The sequence below is a fragment of the Grammomys surdaster genome, unplaced genomic scaffold, assembly GCF_004785775.1.
Source record: "Grammomys surdaster isolate TR1022 unplaced genomic scaffold, NIH_TR_1.0 65, whole genome shotgun sequence".
Lineage (NCBI taxonomy): Eukaryota > Metazoa > Chordata > Mammalia > Rodentia > Muridae > Grammomys > Grammomys surdaster.
The window spans coordinates 21,074,632-21,095,566 of record NW_021604567.1 but is presented as its reverse complement, the minus strand read 5'-3'; the positions used below and the strand labels follow the sequence as shown (position 1 = coordinate 21,095,566).

Here is a 20,935-nt window from a genome sequence, read left to right as displayed (position 1 = left end):
AGAGAGAGAGAGAGAGAGAGAGAGAGAGAGAGAGAGAGAGAGAGAGAGAGAGAGAGAGAATATGAAAGTGTTTTGTAGACAGAGGCAGCAAGAAGATGGGAAAAGGTAGGAAATGAGAAATGAGACTGGTCAGTATTCATAATGTACACTTGCATAATTGTCAAACAAAGATTTGATTAATACAATGTGAAAATTACAAATAAAATGCAGGCATGACAACATGACACTTGTCTAAAAAGTATAAAAATTAAATATTTGAAAAATATTTGAAGTCATACAATGTCAACAATTTTATGAGACCAATGTCTCTCTCAAACAAATTTTCTAGAAATTGATACAATATACTTGGAAAGCATTTTGTCAACTTCGTTTAAAATGTGGATGTCTTTGAATTAACCTTAACTTCTTTCCTTTTACATTGATTAATTTGACTGAGTGTGTGTGAGTGAGTGAGTGAGTGAGTGAGTGAGTGAGTGAGTGAGTGAGATTGCATGTGGAGGAAATGGGAAGTGCATGTATATTATGGTACAAGAAGTGGGTTTTTTCCCTCTATCATGTGGTCCCAGGCATTTACTCTGGATTTAGAGGCTTGATGGTAAGCTGCAGAACTATCTTTCCCTGCAGACATCTTGTCTACCCCAGCAAGTTCAATCCTTTGCACTAAATGTAAAAACAAAACAAAACAAGACAAAACAACAACAACAACAAAAAAAAACCCTGGAAACAAATTAGAATGTACTAGTTATTGCAACACTGCCTCCAAGAGCAAGCATATCTATGTCCAGGGTCCAGTAAAGCACTGGTTAACTTATGTCCTTATGTTCGATGTCTCATAGATTGTATTTTAATTGAAAAGATACATTAAAATGGACTATTCTGTCTTTTGTGTCATAAGTAAAATTCTCTTTATTTTTATTCAAAACAATACATTTATATATCAGTTTGGGTTCAATACATTTTAAAATGCTGGTGCTTCAACATTCTGATATAGCTACTTTGTGGTATAGCTCAATCATTGAAATTTTTACTTTCTAATTTTATATATTTGACACATAAGTACATTCCATTATGCTGAAATCTGGGTAAAAATGAAAATCACCAGATATTGCTCACATAGAGAAATATTTGGTACATTTTTGTTTTACCTCAGCCTATTGAATTGAGACATTCAAATAGATATGAATTTTACATTTGCATTTTAATAACATGCTGGATGCTCTTTACACACACTAACCTTTGGCAACCACTAAGATTTGCTATGTGAGATTTTTCTTCCAAGAGCATTTAATTCTTTTATTATACGACACTGTTCTTAATTTCACAGTTTTTGCTTGCAGTAAATTCATATATCTGGGGCTATATTTATATATTTAAGCATCATCTCCATGTATTCTGTCTGTGTTATTTTGCCATATACTAAGTATTCTTATTGCCTGTGGCTCCTCCAGTGTATAAAGATAACATGACAAAGCACGGTGCTTTGTCATTTTCACCTGCTCTTAATAGCATGGTAGGGCTTAATTACTTACTGAGGTGCTATGGTGATAATCTTGGATTTTATCAGAAAGTTTGTCTCAGAGGTTCCTTGTGATGTAGCTATGGGTACCTTTCCCAACTAAGTTTTATTTGTCTGTTCAAAGGTGAATTTGTTTTCAGAGTCTAGCTATGCATCCCATGCTGACCTCGAGCTTTGATTCTCTTACTTTATCCTCTCCAATGTGGGAATTGCAAGTGATTAGTTATGCATTACTATACCTAGGTAGATGACTGGTGTTCATAGCTATATCTAAAATGTTTTCAGTGAGGTGGTGGCATAGACTACTACTCTTCAAAATGTAATGCTATCTAGCTTCTGTGTGTTACTGCCTCTGTGTTTGCAGAGTGAGGAATGTTGTTGTACAGAAATCTCTGGATATAAACCTGTATATGTCTAGCACAATCAGAATCCCCAAATGACTTATATGTGGATGGTGTTAAACTGTGTTCTTCTATAACTATATAACTACATAACTACATAACTTTATATATATTAACCTGTGTGATTCTATAGTTAAACATGAAATCAAAAAATCAAAAGAAAGAATTTATGTGGGTCTTTGTTCCAACATGAAAGATTTTATAATACTTTTGTATTTCCTTATGTTTTGTTTTTGTGTACATATGTGGGTTTTTTATTTTATTATTGTTTTTAATGAGGAGAATAAACTTGTTTTTAATTATTCTTTTGTTCACCTTACTGTTAGGCTTTTACAACCGGGAAAAAGGCTGTTTTGAAAGCATTTGTCACTTTGAAACTTGTTCTTATTTAAATGCATATTATTAAAAATGGAGAGTTTGTTAAAAGGGGGAGTTTGAACCACAAGCATGTTTTACATAATATTACTAATTGAATTTTTTTAAGTACATGCAGTGGGGAAAAAAGTCTGATTTTGTTGTAAAATGTGTTAAAGATCAATAATACAGATATTCAATAAGAACACTGTAAAGCTTTATAAAGTTGAATATTTTGCTACCTACTTTTGTGAAATGTGAAACTGAGCCATGTTTAGAACCTGGAGACAATCACTGGCCTCAGCTGACAGTCACAAAGGCCCTCTTAAATCTCTGATTACTTTGGTGTTAGGAATACTCAGAGTTTTCATTGACATCCTATACATGTTTTAAACATACACTGTGATCTTTATTGATGTATAATCCATGATTAGATGTCTTAGCATACTTCGCTAAGTGTATTATGGCTGTGGGTTTTGTGTTTTTATGAAATTATTATGAGTGTGAATGTGTGTGTCTCTACATATATGTGTTTCTTGTGCTTTTCCTTTGGCTATCTTGTTTGTCCTAGTCCAATTTGTTTTTATTTTATTCTACTAATATTCTTTAGTTGTTTGTTTGTTTTCTGAGACATAAAGGGTATGGATTCAGGTGGCAGGAGAGGATCTTGATGTAGTTGGATGAGGGTAAACCTTAGTCAGAATACATTCTATGAAAGATACCCTACTTTCAATAAAAGAAAAATAGAGGGAAAATGTTATGAACTCCCATCACAAAGTTTACTGGAAGTTTATGGGTTAGTATTTTTAAAATCCTTTATTATAAAATACATAGAAGTTCACAGTCTCTGCAAATGCAGCCTACTGGTATTTCACTGGAGAGCAATGAGATATGCCATGTTTACTCGATGCAAATAAATAGGCTAGTAAGCAAAATAAAGAAATTCAGAGTGTGGGTACATATTATAGAACATTTAACTTAGTTAATAAGACTGAATTAAGATTACAGGTAGGATATAATTGAGTAACCATAAATATCCATTGGATTTCCAAATAAGTTTAATAGCAAATCTTACACTTAGAAAGTATCAGCAAACATCTGTACAAGTAATGAGAATGTGAAATAAAAAATGAGTCAGAAGATAGGATTGAATGAGTATCTGCTGAGAGAAAAAAAGAAAGAGGAAAGGAGGGAGGTAGGGGAAATTAAGGTAGATCTAGTGGAATCAAGATTGGAAGTACATGTTTTTGTAAATGACTAAGTGGGCAACATTCATTGAAATATAGTTTAAAATTTTTACATTGAATTATTCTATTTGTTTCTGTATGTGTGCATTGTGTATATGTTGGAAGCTGCTTGGTTCTGGTTCTCTCTTGAAAGTGAGGGGGAAAGAGTATTGAGGAAGAGCCTTGGTGGGAACAAGACTTCGTCTTGCAAGATACTTAGGGATGCTTTTTAATAATAAAATTTACCTGTCTTAAGTCTAAATTAATTTGCAGTGGTAGTTGATTTGCCTGTCTGAGTTCCTCTGAGGCTAGAAACTTTTCTTTTATTCTTTTTTAAATTTTTTAATTTTTTTCACAGGTTGGAAGCTGAGCTGAGTTGGGTCTTTGCTATAAGGTCACTACTCCCTGTAATCAACTTAGCATCAGACCTTTCTTTAATCTGTTTATACTTCCTGGTGCTCCTTTTCTGTTTCAACTGTGCATTTTGATTCTTTCCTTGCCCCTTTTCATTATAAATCTTTAAATACTATCCACTAAAAACCAAAAACACAGTCAATTGGTTGTTTTGAAATGTCCTCTGGCAAAGCTGTTAGTCCATAGCTCTCCAATTTAGCCTCAGGCTGGGCAGAAATCAGCCACATTCTTAGTCAAAATATCACAATTGTCTCTAGGCCATATATTAATATACTTCTCTTCTGAAACCTCTTGAGCTAGGCCCCCATAGTTCAAATAACCCTCTGCACCACTGTCTTCCACACTCTTACTTGTATGGACATTAAGCGCAACTTTAAATGCTCAACTTTTTTTCTAATCTAAAGTCTCAGAATCCACATTCTTCCAAACAAAAGCATGATCCAGCCTATCACAGCCATACTCCAGTTTCTGGTACCAACTTCTTTCTTAGGGGCCTATCACTGTGAAGAGACACTATGATTACAGAGACTTTTAAAAAGGAAAATAGTTAATTGGCTTAGAGTTCAGAGGTAGAGTACATTATCATGGCTGGAAGCATGGTCAAGTACAAGCAGACATAGTGCTGGAAGGAGCTGAGAATTTTAAATCCGTATTATAAGGCAGCAGTAAGAAAGATGAGTCACAGGGCCTAGGTTGAGCTTCTAAAACCTCAAAGTCCACCCCTGGTGACATACTTTCTCCAGGAAGGCCACACTTACTCCAACAAGACCACATCTCTTAATAGTGCTACTCTCTATGAGACTATGGGGGGGAGACATTTTCACTCAAACTATCATACATGTATATATATATATATATATATATATATATATATATATATATATATTTGCATATATGTACATATACATGCATATATATATATATATATATATATATAAAATAGAAATTTAATATATAAACTTTTTTTTAAAGATGCAGGCATCAGCTGGAAAGTGGTGGAGCCCTCCTATAATTCCTGCACTTGGGAGGCAGAGGCAGGTGAATTTCTGAGTCTGAGGCCAGCCTGGTCTACAGAGTGAGTTCCAGGACAGCCAGGGCCCTATAGAGAAACCCTGTCTTGAAAAACAAACAACAACAATAACAAAACAAAAAACAAACAAACAAAAAGATACAGGCATCTTAAATCCTGGACTATTTGTAAGAAATTATCTTTCAATTTCCAAGTTATAAATTGATTAAACATGGAGACCATTTTCCCCTCTTATGGAGAAAGAAAGCCATATTTTGGCATCTCTATTATTTGTATGTGCTATACTTTAAATTGTGAATGCTTTCCAAATTCCATAAGGCAATAATATAATCTTTAACAGGTACACATCTAAAGATAATGATTACCCTTCTCCTGAATTCTTTATTAATAGCTTCATTAGTTAAGCAAAGGGGTAGAATGCCAGGAGGCTTTCCCTGACTCATAACTCAGTAGGTTCAGTTTTGTACAGGCCTTATTCAAACAGCCATAGCTGTCATGTGTCATAATACAAATGGCTGTGCCATACCCAGAAGACAACATTCAGTAGTCCTTCTCTCTGTCTTCCAGCTTCTACATTCTTTCTACATCTTCTGAGGCATTTCCTGAACATAGATGAGACACTATACATGTCCTATTTGGGGCCTGGTGATTAGTGGAACCTTAATTCTCAGCACCCTGTGCAACCAAGAATCTCTGGTGGAGAATATTCTATGCTTAATCCTGTGAGTAGCACTGGTCTATGGGTATAAGCATAGACATTTACAAGACCATTTGACACCATGAAGATTTAGTTAAATATTAATAGTATTTCCCACTGAATTACATAGCATCACTTTCCATGACTTTTGGGTCTGGGTTTACAGACCCAGTCATAAATTCCTTCCTGCTTAAACTCAATCAGAGAGAGTTAGTTATTCCCACAATAGCCTTAATAATGATTCTTAAATTTAAATTCTACTCCATGTCCCTCAAAATTTAAAAATAAAGGTTTATAAAAGAGTCATGAAGTTTTTAAGGACTTCTATTAATATGTATCACACAAGAACTTACCATTTGGAAGTCTTTGTATCAAAGTCTTTTAGCTTTGCACCTGCACTGGTAACTTAAGAGAACAACCTTATAATATCATGCCTGTTTGGCAAAATATAAACAGATCTGTAGATTGTCTACACCCATTCCCACATTGGCCTAAGTGAATGCAAGGTCTAGAAAGCAGTCTCACCTGTGAGTTTCCCTGGGCAGTAGAATTCTGGCTTCCATGTTTGTAGTTCACTCTAGCAGCAGTGCCTAAAAGATTAGGCAAAGTAATATTTTATTCACTTAAACAGAACTGACCAGAAACTGTGACAATCTTCTAATGTCAAGACCTTTGATGTAATCTCATCTTCAAATCCTCTCTTTTCCTTATAAAGCTTACAGGTATCAGATATTTGGACAGTCTTACTTTGGTGTGTGTCCATTAGGATGCTTCCATATGGTTCAGTGAAACACTATCAGGCTCACCTCTAGATATTTAAATCCAGAAAAGCCTTCTCTGACATCATGGAAGTGTTCCCAATTCATCTGTAGTCTTAAAACTTACCCTTCAATGAAGAACAGGTCTTTCTATTTGAATTCAATGATAGAATGAGTTGATACTTGACTTTGCTTTAATCCAAGATTTGATTTATTAATTCTTTTAGCTTATTAAGCAGATTATACATCCCATCTCTGGAAGAAATTGAGCTTCAATGCCCTAGTGTGCCATTTTTTCTCAGACTTACAAAACCATCCTATATGCATATGGCAGTCTTCAAACTGCATGACACTTCATTAGCCTATATCTCTGCAACAGTAAATATTCATAAAAAACTCTGTAGTAGTTGCATTTCATATAATATTCTCTAACTCACTACAGTTATCTAGAAATAACTCATTAGTAAATATATATATTATATATATCATATGAGCCACTATCTATATTATATATAATATATTAATGTATAATATAATACATATATGTCATACATGATATAATTAATATATTACAGATATAATGTTAATATCATATATCATAATATATTGTTATATATTATAATTAATATTACATATATTTTACACCCAATGTTTGTCTAACTCTCTAACATACCATTTAATTCAATTGTTACAAATTCTATGAGGCATAATAATGTCTCTTCAAGATGTTCTACACTGTGATTTCTAAGGTCTATGACTATATCACCTTAAATCATAAAAGAAATTAGACAGAATGTGTCATTAGTCTAAGGACCCTGAGATGAGTTCTTTTTTAATTATCTCAATAGACCAAATGTAATTGCAATTATTCGTAGCACTAAATAAACCAGAGGATGAAGTCAGAATGATGCAATGTGCTAGAACTCATTGGTCATTGCTGGCATTGGAGCCTGAGTATAGGCAGTCTACAGAAGCTGGAGAATTGACAAGCTGAATCATTCCTCTCATCTCCAAAAGGGAGCATATATGTGCCAAAGCCTTGGTTTTTACTCAAAAGGACCCTCATTAGACTTATGATTCTCAAAGGGTCAAAATAGCTGTGAGTTGCTCCGAGTGGCAAATAAGAGGTGGATACAGATGGTGACTCATTTACCTGAGTGAAAATAAGGATTACATGTGTCACATAATGTTAAGTGTCTTGCCTATGGTGAAACAGTCCAGTGGTAGAGGATGCATTGTGTTAAGGCAGTCTGTTTATAGATATATCTTTCTAAAATATCTTTATCTACATATAAACAAGTATCAAATTTGCTATAGCTGTGAAATCTTGGTTCACCAGGAATCTGTAATCCAGAATACTTGGTAAATAATAGAAATTCTCCACTAGTTCATTGTCTTGACACAGATTCTTTGGTTCTGTCCTTACCTATCATTCATAACAATTATTCTCACTGCTGACTCCTGCTACAATCCTTAGATACCTTCAGAGCCTCTTCAGAGGTATTGGTAAAGTGGGGAAAGACAATGACACTATAATTCTATGTAGATCCATTTGTGATGTCTTGGGTTTGTGTGATAGCTCTTGGTTCATTTCAAACATAGAAATTATTCAGAAAGTAGATAATGCTCTCTGTGATATAAGACTGGTGTGTAAGATGATTATTGACTGAACAGGTTCACAAGCTTGTCTAATGTTTTCTAGGAAGTGTAGGAGCAGTGGCTGGCCTGTAACCAGTGTCACTGTGGCATGAGGAAGACCAGGGCTGTAAAATGAGCTGATTTTTTTTGGTTTGTTTTGATTTGTTTTTTGTGTATGTGTGTGTGTGTGTGTGTGTGTGTGTGTGTGTTTTATAAAGCACAGTGCTTATTAACCTCTAGATCTCAGAAACTTCCATTCACCATATGAACTTCATTTAAAAACAAAAACAGCTGGAGATGGGCAAAGTTCTCACCTCATATGTTTGTTCTGAGGGGATACTCTGCTAAATATTTGTCTCTTCATAGAAGTTAAATGAATTCTAGTAACTTTTGTAATCAGTAGTCAGTTTGCGGTAAACTTAGTTCACTTTGTATTTCAGATATTGCCATTCTGCCAAGAAAGTTATTACTGAAATCTTTATATCTCCCAAAGACCTAAAATATGCAGTTAGCCCTCGCCTGTTGTTTAATTTCTCTATAGTTTCAGTTACTATGTTCAATCATGTTTGAAATAAAATGAAAATTTCTAGATCTTCCAAGCATAAGATTTAAATAGTACAGCATTATGAGTAGCATGAAGAGAGGTAATGCCACCCTTTCAGGGATGTGCATGATCATACTTTGTTCAATGACTCTCTCTGCATATGCTAGTTGTCTGTGAGTCAATTAGAAGTCACCTATATATCAGATATACTATTGAGCTACCATAATGGCTGTGTTCTGTAGTCTTTATTTTACTTAATTATGGCTACAAAGCACAAAGTAGTAATGGTACAAATTCAGATAAGCCAGAAGGAAACCATAAAGTATGTTGTCAAATAAAATGAGTAAAAATATTAGATAATATTGTATGCTCAGGTTGCTAAGATGTGTAACAGGAGTTACTATTACCTAGTGTGACACTTGTAATGAGTTTCTAATGAGCCAACAGGGAAAGGAAATATGAGAAAGAGCTAAGCCATTCTCTCTGCTTTTCCTTCTAGAATATATAAATCTTAAAAAATTGAATGCAAGCAAAACATAATGCAGGAAGATATCTTTTTGTTTTTAAATAAATTCTTCTGGTTTGAATTCAGAGATTCTTTCTTTCATTAAAAATAATTTTATACAATATATCCTGATTATAATTTCCCCTAAAATTCAGAGTATTTTTAATCACAACACAGTAAAAATAATGAGGATAAAGTGGAGCATGTAAAATAATTGAATTAATCCGTGAATTAAGCCTATCCATTAATCAATGGTAACTGTGATTCTATTTTAAATATTAGTATTGGCCACACTATATGAATATTAAAGATATAGGATGTCCTTTTAACCCTCAATTTGGAAGAATCTTCATAATACATTAATTAACAGATAAACTAATAAATAATTACTATGAGTAATGTTTTCCCTTACCAACCTACCTACTAGTACAACTACTACTAATGATAATAATAATGATAAATGTGTTTTTTTTTAAAAGGAAGAGTTTTATTTGTTTCCTTTCAATCAGTGCCTCTCTCTTGCTGAACTACTTTGGTTAGATCCTCTGTGCCATACTGAATGGAAATGGTGGAAGACTTCTTCAGTGAGATCAAAATCCTAGGGAACTATCAGTCTTTCATTACTGACTGTGATAAGCAGGGTAGGAAGGGTGATTCTTTTCATGGTTTTTGAACAATTTTAATCATAAAAGACTACTACTGTTTGGCTTGCCAACTAATTTTAAATTGCACTCACAGCTTTCAAGAAAACAGTCTATGACCCTTTCCTCTCAATGACCTTTTTCTTTTTTTTTTTTTATTGGATGATTTATTTACATTTCCTATGTTGTCCCCTTACCCCATCCCCCACCACCCCCTCGGAACCCCCAATCCCCTCGCCCCTCCTCCTTCTTCTCTGTGGATGTAACCTCTATCTACCCCCCCCACTCCCACCTCCCCACCCTCAAAATTCCCACCCCCTGGGGCATCCAGCCTTCATGAGGTCAAGGTTCTCTTCTTCCACCTATGCCCAGCAGGGCCCTCCACTTTTACATATTCAGCTGAAGCCCTGGATCCCCACCTAAGTGCTCCCAGGCTGGTGGTTTAGACCCTGGGAGCTGTGGTTGGTTGGTATTGTTGCTCTCCTCATGGTGCCTTAAATCCTTTCAGCTCCTTCAGTCTTCACTCTAACTCCTCTATTGAGAACCCCATGATCAGTTCAATGGCTAGTTGTGAGCATCTGCCTCTGAATATGTCTGACTCTTGAAGGCCTCTGAGGAGATATCCATATCAGGCTCTTATCAGCATGCACTTCCTGTCTTCCACATCAGCATCTACCTTTGGTGATTGCACATGGGATAGATACTCAGGTGGAGTGGTCTTGAGACGGCCCCTCCTTCAGTTTCTGTCCCTCACTTTGTCTCCATATTTGCTCCCTTGAGTATTTTGTTGCTCCTTCTAAGAAGGACCGAATCACCCTCATTTGGTCTTCCTTCTTTATGGGCTTCATGTGGCCTGTGAGTTGCATCTTGGGCATTTCAAGGTTCTAGGCTAATATTCAATAATCAGTGAGTGAATACCATGTGTGTTCTTTTGTGACTGGCTAACCTCACTCAGGATGATAATTTCTAGTTCCATCCATTTACCTAGGAACCTCTCGAATTCATTGTTTTTAATAGCTGAGTAATACTCCATTGTGTAAATATACCACATTTTTTGAATCCATTCCTCAGTTGAAGGACATCTGGGTTCTTTCCAGCTCCTGGCTATTATAAGTAAGGCTGCTATGAACATAGTTGAGCATATGTCCTTGTTATATGTTCGAGCATCTTCTGGGTATATGCCTAGGAGTGGTATAGCTGGATCCTCGGGTAATGCTATGTCCAATTTTCTGAGGAACCGCCACACTGATTTCCAAAGTGGTTGCACCATCTTGCAGTCCCACCAACAATGGAGGAGTGTTCCTCTTTCTCCACACCCTCGCCAGCATCTACTATCACCTGAGTTTTTAATCTTAGCCATTCTGACTGGTGTGAGATGGAATCTCAGGGTTGTTTTGATTTGCATTTCCCTGACGACTAAGGATGCCGAGCATTTCTTTAGGTGCTTCTCGGCCATTCGAGTTTCTTCTGTTGAAAATTCTTTGTTAAGCTCTATACCCCATTTTTTAATAGGGTAATTTGGTTGCCTGGAGTCTAATTTCTTGAGTTCTTTGTATATATTGGATATTAGCCCTCTATCAGATGAAGGATTGGTAAAGATCTTTTCCCAATTTGTTGGTTGTCGTTTTGTCCTATTGACAGTGTCCTTTGCCTTACAGAAACTTTGCAATTTTATGAAGTCCCATTTGTCAATTCTCGATCTTAGAGCATATGCCATTGGAGTTCTGTTCAGGAACTTTTCCCCTGTGCCCAAGTATTCGAGGCTTTTCCCCACCTTCTCTTCTATTAGTTTCAGTGTATCTGGTTTTATGTGGAGGTCCTTTATCCACATAGACTTGAGCTTTGTACAAGGAGATAAGAATGGATCAATTTTCATTCTTCTACATGTTGTCTTCCAGTTGAACCAGCACCATTTGTTGAAAATGCTGTCCTTTTTCCACTGGACAGTTTTAGCTCCTTTGTCAAAGATCAAGTGACCATAAGTGTGTGGGTTCATTTCTGGGTCTTCAATTCTATTCCATTGATCTTCCTGCCTGTCTCTGTACCAATACCAGGTAGTTTTTATCACTATTGCTCTGTAGTACAGCTTGAGGTCAGGGATGGTGATTCCTCCCGAAGTTCTTTTATTGTTGAGAATAGTTTTCGCTATCCTGGGTTTTTTGTTATTCCATATGAATTTGAGAATTTCCTTTTCTAACTCTGTGAAGAATTGAGTTGGGATTTTAATGGGGATTGCATTGAATCCGTAGATTGCTTTTGGCAAGATGGCCATTTTTATTATATTAATCCTGCCAATCCATGAGCATGGGAGATCTTTCCATCTTCTGAGATCTTCTTCAATTTCTTTCTTCAGAGACTTGAAGTTCTTGTCATACAGGTCTTTCACTTGCTTGGTTAGATTCACACCAAGGTATTTTATATTATTTGCAACTATTGTGAAGGGTGTCATTTCCCTAATTTCTTTTTCAGTCTGTTTATCTTTCATGTAGAGGAAGGCTACTGATTTGTTTGAGTTGATTTTATAACCAGCCACTTTGCTGAAGTTGTTTATCAGGTTTAGGAGTTCTCTGGTGGAAGTTTGGGGGTCACTTAATATACTATCATATCATCTGCAAATAGCGATATTTTGACTTCTTCCTTTCCTATTTGTATCCCTTTGACTTCTTTTTGCTGTCTAATTGCTCTGGCTAAGTCTTCCAGTACTATATTGAATAGGTAGGGGGAGAGTGGGCAGCCTTGTCTAGTCCCTGATCTTAGTGGGATTGCTTCAAGTTTCTCTCCATTTAGCTTGATGTTGGCTACTGGTTTGCTGTAAATTGCTTTTACTATGTTTAGGTAGGGGCCTTGAATTCCTGATCTTTCCAAGACTTTTATCATGAAGGGATGTTGAATTTTGTCAAATGCTTTCTCAGCGTCTAGTGAGATGATCATGTGGTTTTTTTCTTTAAGTTTGTTTATATAGTGGATTACATTGATGGATTTCCGAATATTGAACCATCCCTGCATTCCTGGGATAAAACCTACTTGATCATGATGGATGATTGTTTTGATGTGGTCTTGGATTCGGTTTGCTAGAATTTTATTGAGTATTTTTGCATCGATGTTCATAAGGGAGATTGGTCTGAAGTTCTCTTTCTTTGTCGGGTCCTTGTGAGGTTTGGGTATGAGTGTAACTGTAGCTTCATTGAACAAATTGGGTAGTGTTCCTTCTGTCTCTATTTTGTGGAATAGTTTGAAGAGAATTGGTATTAGGTCTTCCTTGAAGGTCTGATAGAATTCAGCACTAAAACCATCTGGTCCTGGGCTTTTTTTAGTGGGGAGGCTTTTGATGACTGCTGCTATTTCCTGAGGGGTTATGGGACTATTTAGATGGTTTATCTGCTCCTGGTTTTACTTTGGTACCTGGTATCTGTCTAAGAAATTGTCCATTTCATTCAGGTTTTCCAGTTTTGTTGAGTATAGGCCTTTGTAGTAAGATCTGATGATTTTTTGAATTTCTTCAGTTTCTGTTGTTATGTCTCCCTTTTCAGTTCTGATTTTATTAATTTGGATACTGTCTCTGTGCCCTCTAGTTAATCTGGCTAAGGGTTTATCTATCTTGTTGATTTTCTCAAAGAACCAACTCCTGGTTTTATTGATATTTTGTATTGTTCTTTCTGTTTCTATTTGGTTGATTTCAGCCCTGAGTTTGATTATTTCCTGCCTTCTACTCCTCCTGGGTGTATTTGCTTCTTTTTGTTCTAGAGCTTTTAGTTGTGCAGTCAACTTGTTAGTGTGTGCTCTTTCCAGTTTCTTTTTGTAGGCACTTAGAGCTATGAGCTTTCCTCTTAGCACTGCCTTCATGGAGTCCCACAAGTTTTGGTATGATGTGTCCTCATTTTCATTGAATTCTATAAAGTCTTTTATTTCTTTCTTTATTTCTTCCTTGACCAAGTCATCATTGAGTAGAGAGTTGTTCAGTTTCCATGTGCACGTGGGTTTTCCATTGGTTTTGTCATTATTAAAGACCAGTCTTAGTCCGTGGTGATCTGATAAGATGCAAGGGATTATTTCAATCTTTTTGTATCTGTAGAGGCTTGTTTTGTGACCAATTATATGGTCTATTTTGGAGAAGGTACCATGAGGTGCTGAGAAAAAGGTATATTCTTTTGTTTTAGGATGAAATGTTCTATAGATGTCTGTTAAGTCCATTTGGTTCATAACTTCTGTTAATTTCAAAGTGTCTCTGTTTAGTTTCTGTTTCCATGATCTGTCCATTGCTGACAGTGGGGTGTTGAAATCCCCCACTATTATTGTGTGAGGTGTAATGTGTGTTTTGAGCTTTAGTAAAGTTTCTTTTATGTATGTAGGTGCCCTTGCATTTGGAGCATAGATGTTCAGAATTGAGAGTTCACCTTGGTAGATTTTTCCTTTGATGAGTATGAAGTGTCCTTCCTTATCTTTTTTGATTAATTTTGGATGAAAGTCGATTTTATTTGATATTAGAATGGCTACTCCAGCTTGTTTCTTGGGACCATTGGCTTGAAAAATTGTTTTCTACCCTTTTATTCTGAGGTAGTGTCTGTCTTTGTCACTGAGGTGCGTTTCTTGTATGCAGCAAAATTCTGGGTCTTGTTTGTGTATCCAGTCTGATAGTCTGCGTCTTTTTATTGGGGAATTGAGACCATTGATGTTAAGAGATATTAAGGAAAAATGATTGTTGCTTCCTGTTATTTTTGTTATTAGAGGTAAAGTTATGTTTGTATCTTCTTTTGGGGTTGTTGGAAGATTACTTCCTTGCTTTTTCTAGGTTGTAGTTTCCCTCCTTGTGTTGGCATTTTCCATCAATTATCCTTTGAAGTGCTGGGTTTGTGGGAAGATATTGTGCAAATTTGGTTTTGTCATGGAATATCTTGGTTTCACCATCTATAGTGATTGAGAGTTTTGCTGGGTATAGTAATCTGGGCTGGCAATTGTGTTCTCTTAGGGTCTGTATGATGTCAGTCCAGGCTCTTCTGGCTTTTATAGTCTCTGGTGAGAAGTCTGGTGTAATTCTTATAGGTCTGCCTTTATATGTTACTTGACCTTTTTCCCTTACTGCTTTTAGTATTTTTTCTTTGTTTTGTGCATCTGATGTTTTGATTATTATGTGACGGGAGGTATTTCTTTTCTGGTCTATTCTATTTGGTGTTCTGTAGGCTTCTTGTATGTTTATGGGCATCTTGTTCTTTAGGTTAGGGAAGTTTTCCTCAATAATTTTGTTGAAGATATTTACTGGCCCTTTAAGTTGAGAATCTTCATTCTCATCTATACCTATTATCCTTAGGTTTGGTCTTCTCATTGTGTCCTGGATTTCCTGGATGTTTTGAGTTAGGAGTTTTTTGCATTTTGCATTTTCTTTGACAACTGTGTCAATATTTTCCACCGTATCTTCTGCATTTGAGATTCTCTCTTCTATCTCTTGTATTCAGTTGGTGATGCTTGCGTCTGTGACTCCTGATCTCTTTCTTAGGTTTTCTATCTCCATGGTTGTCTCCCTTTGAACTTTCTTTATTGTTTCTATTTCTAGTTTCAGATCCTGAATGTTTTTGTTTAATTCCTTCTTTGTGTTTTCTTCCATTTCTTTAAGGGATTTCTGTGATTCCTCTTTAAGGGCTTCTATCTGTTTACTTGTACTCTCCTGTATTTCTTTAAGGGAGTTACTTAATTCCTTCTTATAATCCTCTATCATCATCATGAGAAGTGATTTTAATTCTGAATCCTGCTTTTCAGTTGTGATGGGGTGTTCAGGGCTTGCTATATTGGGAGAACTGGGTACTGAGGATGCCAAGAAACTTTGGTTTCCGTTGCTTATGTTCTTGGGCTTGCCTTTCGCCATCTGGTTAACTCTAGTGGTACCTGCCCTCACTGTGTAAAACTGGAGTCTGTATTTCCAGTTATCTTGCTTATTGCAGAGCTCCTCAGAGTCCAGAGGTCTCTGTGGTCTTATGCTCCTAATCTCCTGGGTGGAAGAACTCCTGGGACTCAGGCCACCTCTTGGATCTGGAAATCCTTCTGCTCTGAGTGCAGTGGGTCCTCGATGACTCAGGATTCAGTTTCAGCTGCTCTGAGTGCAGTGGCTCCTGGATGACTCAGGATTCAGTTTCTCAAAAAATAAGGAACGCTTCACGAATTTGCGTGTCATCCTTGCGCAGGGGCCATGCTAATCTTCTCTGTATCGTTCCAATTTTAGTATGTGTGCTGCCGAAGCGAGCACGTGTTTTATTTTTTAAAGTCCTTGTAATGGCCTCATGAAATATTGACACCAATGTCTTAGTGCAACAGGAGCAGTTGCTAGAAGTGTGTTTTGAACAGCATGGAGGAAGGGGGATATACCGAATGAAGTGGTTATTTACTTAGCAGATACATACACCTGATTCCCTGAACTGCACTCAAATTGACTATAGACCCACTGTATTATCTTTTATAACTCCTTTTATTATTTGAAATTATAATGTAATTACATAATTTCCCTCTTCCCTTGTCTCCTTACAAACTCTCCAATACTATCCCTCCTTTCTGTCTCTCAAATACATTGTCTCTTTTTACATTATTGTTACATGCATATATATATATATGTATGTATAAGACATATATGTCTTTTGAAAGTGTTAGAACTGCATGCATTATACATGTATATATATATATTTGACATTTACATTATATATATATATATATATATATATATATATATATATATCATGCGTATGAGAAAGCTTTGGATTTGATGAGTTATCTTTATAATGAGAGAATAAAATAGTCAATTTCATAATAATTTGAAAATGATAGTGAAATATGTATGTTGTTTTTTTTCTTTTTTTAAAAAAACTGAAAATAATTTTTTTTTTATCATACAATACATCCCGACCACAATTTCCCTTCCCTCCACTACTCCTAGCTCCTAGTATCATGGGATACCATGATCCACTCCCACTTAGTTTCCTCTGCCAAACAGGACAAAACAAGATACAATAAAACAGGGCAAAAGACCTTGAATCAAAGCTAGAGAAGGTAACTCAATAGGAGAAAATAGTCTCAAGGGCAGACAAAAGAGTTAGTGAAGCACCTATTCCCACTGTTAGTAGTCCCACAAGAACACTAAGTTGATATCTAAAACATACATTCAAAGGACTTGGTGCAGATGCAAGCAGGCTCTGTGTTTGCTGTTTCAACCTCTGTGAGCACATGTAAGTCTTGCTTAGTTGATTTGGTGGCATGCTCCCCTGGTGTGTTGATATATTCAAAGTGTGTTAGAATTCCAATGTTCTCTTTAAATGATATCTAGAATGCTATGTGTATCCTATTATCTTAAATTCAGTAGTTGAAGATACTTTATCATAGTACAGCTCCATATTGATGGGTTTCATTCAATGACAGTGAAGCAAGGGTCAAAATGAGTTGGATGGCTCTCTTTAAAGGTAAAGAGATGAGCCTTTCTAGGCACATATATAAAATAAATGATATATGAACCTTTCTGGGCACATATATAAAATAAATTCGCTATCTTCAGTAAGTTAGGAGAATCTTGGTTACCATTTATAATTAAGAGTTTTATTTCCTGTCAATGTTTCTAGACTCTTAGATAATTAGAATCCTGTAGAAAAGCCTAGGTGAAAAAGCTTGTTTGTTTTATTAGAGACAGTCTCCTGCAGCCTAGGCTGATATCCAACTCACTGTGTACCTGAAAGATTATCTTGAACTCTTTGTCCTCTCGTCTCTACTTCCTACATGCCAGTGTTGTAGGAATGTGTCACAACTTCCAGAAAATCAACAGTTTTCTTGTTAAATATTTCTTTATACATATATTACAAAAACAATTTGAATAAAGAATGTTGGCACATGCATTAACAGATATTCTTTTTACAAATATTATGTGAAAAAATTCTTCTTGAGATTAAAAACATATTTTTAAAATACTTGTAAGAAAATTTATAGAAGATAAACCTTAAATGTGTTTAGAGGAAATAAAGTATATTTCAAAACATAAAAATAGCAATTTCCATCTATTTGGAAATGTTGTATGATTAAAACCAATAGGAGTGTCACAAATCAGCATGATCCTTTCCTTTATGAAGATGATCGCTCATTACCATATTCCATCTAGTGAGCTTCTGAAGTCACAGAAAATGCAGCTTTAAGAAAAGTTCATTTTCTAGTCATATATGAAGGGATTTAAAAGTCCAACATCTAGCTAGAGGAATGGTTCAGTGGTTAAGAGCACTGGCTGCTCTTCCAGAGAACCCAGGTTCAATTCCCAGCATCCACATGACAGCTTACAGTTCTAGGGGATTTGACATCTTCATACAGACATACATGAAAGCAAACACCAATCAAATAATATACAAATAAGATCATCATTAAAAATTAAAGACAAACACCTATATATTAACCATCAACTCTCTAAAACCTAATGTTTAAAAGACAAACTCCCACTTTGATATTATAATATACTGACAAAAAACCTCAAAATTTCTTTGTCTTTAACTAGAGGTTGTTGCTTTCTTAATCATGGAAATGACCATATAACATATAAGCATGTTATTTTACTTCTTTCTAATAGGATTTAGTGTTTTAATAAATACCCATAACATGAGACTACCTCTGTATCTGTGGCAACAAGAGAGAAAATTAAATATTTCAAAACTAAATATTTGAAGTGCTGTATGACAGAAAATCTGGAACACGAATTTTGTTCTGCACCCACCAATAAGACTCTTACAAAACTAAAGTCATATATATTCCAAGACTATTTTCAGATATCTCTAATATCTTAGAACTTTATATGTACTTCTAAATGTAGGCTAAATCTAGAATAATTTCAGAAGTATTATTTATTTACATCAAATTACACATACTCTTAGAGCTAAAACTGCAAATGAATATAGCAGTAGTATATAAGAAAATTACACAATTCTATTTTTTTGGAACAAGCATAATATAATTCAGTGTTTTTTCCATTTTGTACATATTACATTTCACGAAACAATAGAGATCATTACATATGGTATGTGAAAATTTGATGTGTACTAAGTATCAATTAACTTGTAAAGGCTTTGGATTTAGTTTGGAAATATAGCTCATTGGTTATCTATGACTTGTCTGGCCACTCAAAATTTGGTTGATGTCAATGTGGATATTTAGCAATTAAAATGGGACAAATGGAACCAATAGGATCTAGTCTAGTAAATTCTTAATTTTTTTAGTGATTTTTAAACAATTTTATGTTCATTGGTGTTTTACTGCATGTATGTCTTGGTGAGGGTCCCATATCCCGTAGAACTAAAGCTACAGATAATTTTGAGTTGCCATGTAAGTGCTGGGAATTCAACCCAGGTTCTCTGAAAATGGAAGCAGTGATGTTAAACACTTAGCCATCTCTTCAATCCCTCCCCCTTTTTTGCTTAGTATATTCTTAAAGGGTTATTTTTCAGAGTTTCAAAGTTACTGTTGAGTATTCCCAGAAGACTGGGAGAATTTAGAGATTACAGAATGTTAGATTATTAGAAACCTTAGAGAATGGAAAAAATGATGTACTAAAATATGAATGTTTCCATGGCTGCATAATTTAACTGTGAAAAAGTAAACTATTTTCTGTTTCATATATTGTATATTCTCTAAAAGAGAATGACAGAATCTACAACAACATATATATATATATATATATATATATATATATATATATTGACTTACTAAACAGTATGATTATTACAAATGCAATATTATAAATGTACAGAAATCAATCCAATATTTGAATGATTCATAGAGTTCAAATAAGCTTTCTATCTATTTCTATTTAACTGAACATCCATATGAATATATATATAAACCCTTAATTAGGATTTTCTGTCTCTGTGGAATTGAATGACATTGGCCTTCACTGTATGTATGCAGTATAAAGTTTCCACACCATGTCTTATGTTTTTATGGAGTCTTCTGATAGTAGGCATGATTGATAAAGTCATTATCCCATCTATACATAACCTCTGCCTCTCTGCTCTGCTTAAAACCAGGGTAAGGCTGGAATCTATGACTATTTAACACATGGTTCATTCCCACAGCAACCAACCATATCCAAAGGTATGTGCCCAAATCAATTATTTCAGTTACACACCCAAAATTAGATGCATCACTTAGGGGACTAAAGCATTTGGAAACTATGTGCCAAGAAACTGAGATTAAAACTATATAATTTTTATTGTAAATCACAATACTAAAATTATTTATATCATTTTAATACCAAATATCTATTTACTGTTAAAAGGCATGACATTAGTGATATCAGGTCAATGTAGAAAAAGGAAAGGATGAAGGAGTCACTATGAAAAAGATTGGCTAAGGATCATGAAACATAAGATTAAAAAGGAGCTTAAAAATCAAAACAAGAAGTGTAAGTCCAGGAGCAATCAGATCTGTGTTTGTCATGTTCAAACTTTCAAAAGCAAAGCAGAGAACTTAGGGGCTCCTTGAAAAGAGAGAGTCAGAAAGGAGATGTAAGGTGATTCCAAAGGAAAGTGGGATCCTAAGGATAAAGATGCTACGTGTGAAAAGATTAATCTAGAATTTCAAAATTATGTTTTGAATAATAAATTCTGCAAATAATACATGAAAAATTATCACCAAATTTGTACTGAGGATGGTATAAAAATTTTCAAGATAAAAGACAATTACTAAAAATGAAGTACAGAATGAAAATGAGGCATATGTAAAAACAGTTATGGGGACAATATGTGGCAGTGTGTGTGAGATAACACAGACTATATAAACCCCAGAGTTGTAATACCTTCTGGGATTTGTGACTAATAAATACCCATATATTCAAATTTGTTCATTAACAAAACTGGCATACATTTCAGAATCTACTGATAAATTTCTGCAAAACCAGACTCAACGTAGAAAAGTACCAGCTTTTTGTGGAAAGTTTATAAAGAGCAATGTTTTGAGGAAATTTGATATAAATATATAATTGTATATATTTGTTAGAGAAACAGAAGCAAGCAATAACATAAACAGCTGCTGTCAAATAACTTGCCAATTCTTCAAATAATTAAATGTAAAATTACCATATGATGCAGCTATTCTACTCCCAGGCATTTTCCAAGGATAATTGCAAACATATGTCCACATGCAAAATAATTGTACATGAGTATTTATAACAGGTTTATTTATAATCACCAAAAGTGGAAACAACCCAAA

At 35.0% G+C, this 20,935-nt stretch overlaps 1 protein-coding gene and 1 non-coding gene across 4 annotated transcripts in view; one reads left to right on the top strand and one right to left on the bottom strand.

Moving 5' to 3' along the window:
* Positions 1 to 20,935, top strand: part of Fgf14 (fibroblast growth factor 14) — a 582,093-nt gene that overhangs the window by 478,955 nt on the left and 82,203 nt on the right. The window lies entirely within an intron of this gene.
* Positions 15,853 to 15,959, bottom strand: LOC114625252. The gene has a single exon (XR_003712040.1). It is a non-coding gene; the product is annotated as a U6 spliceosomal RNA (small nuclear RNA).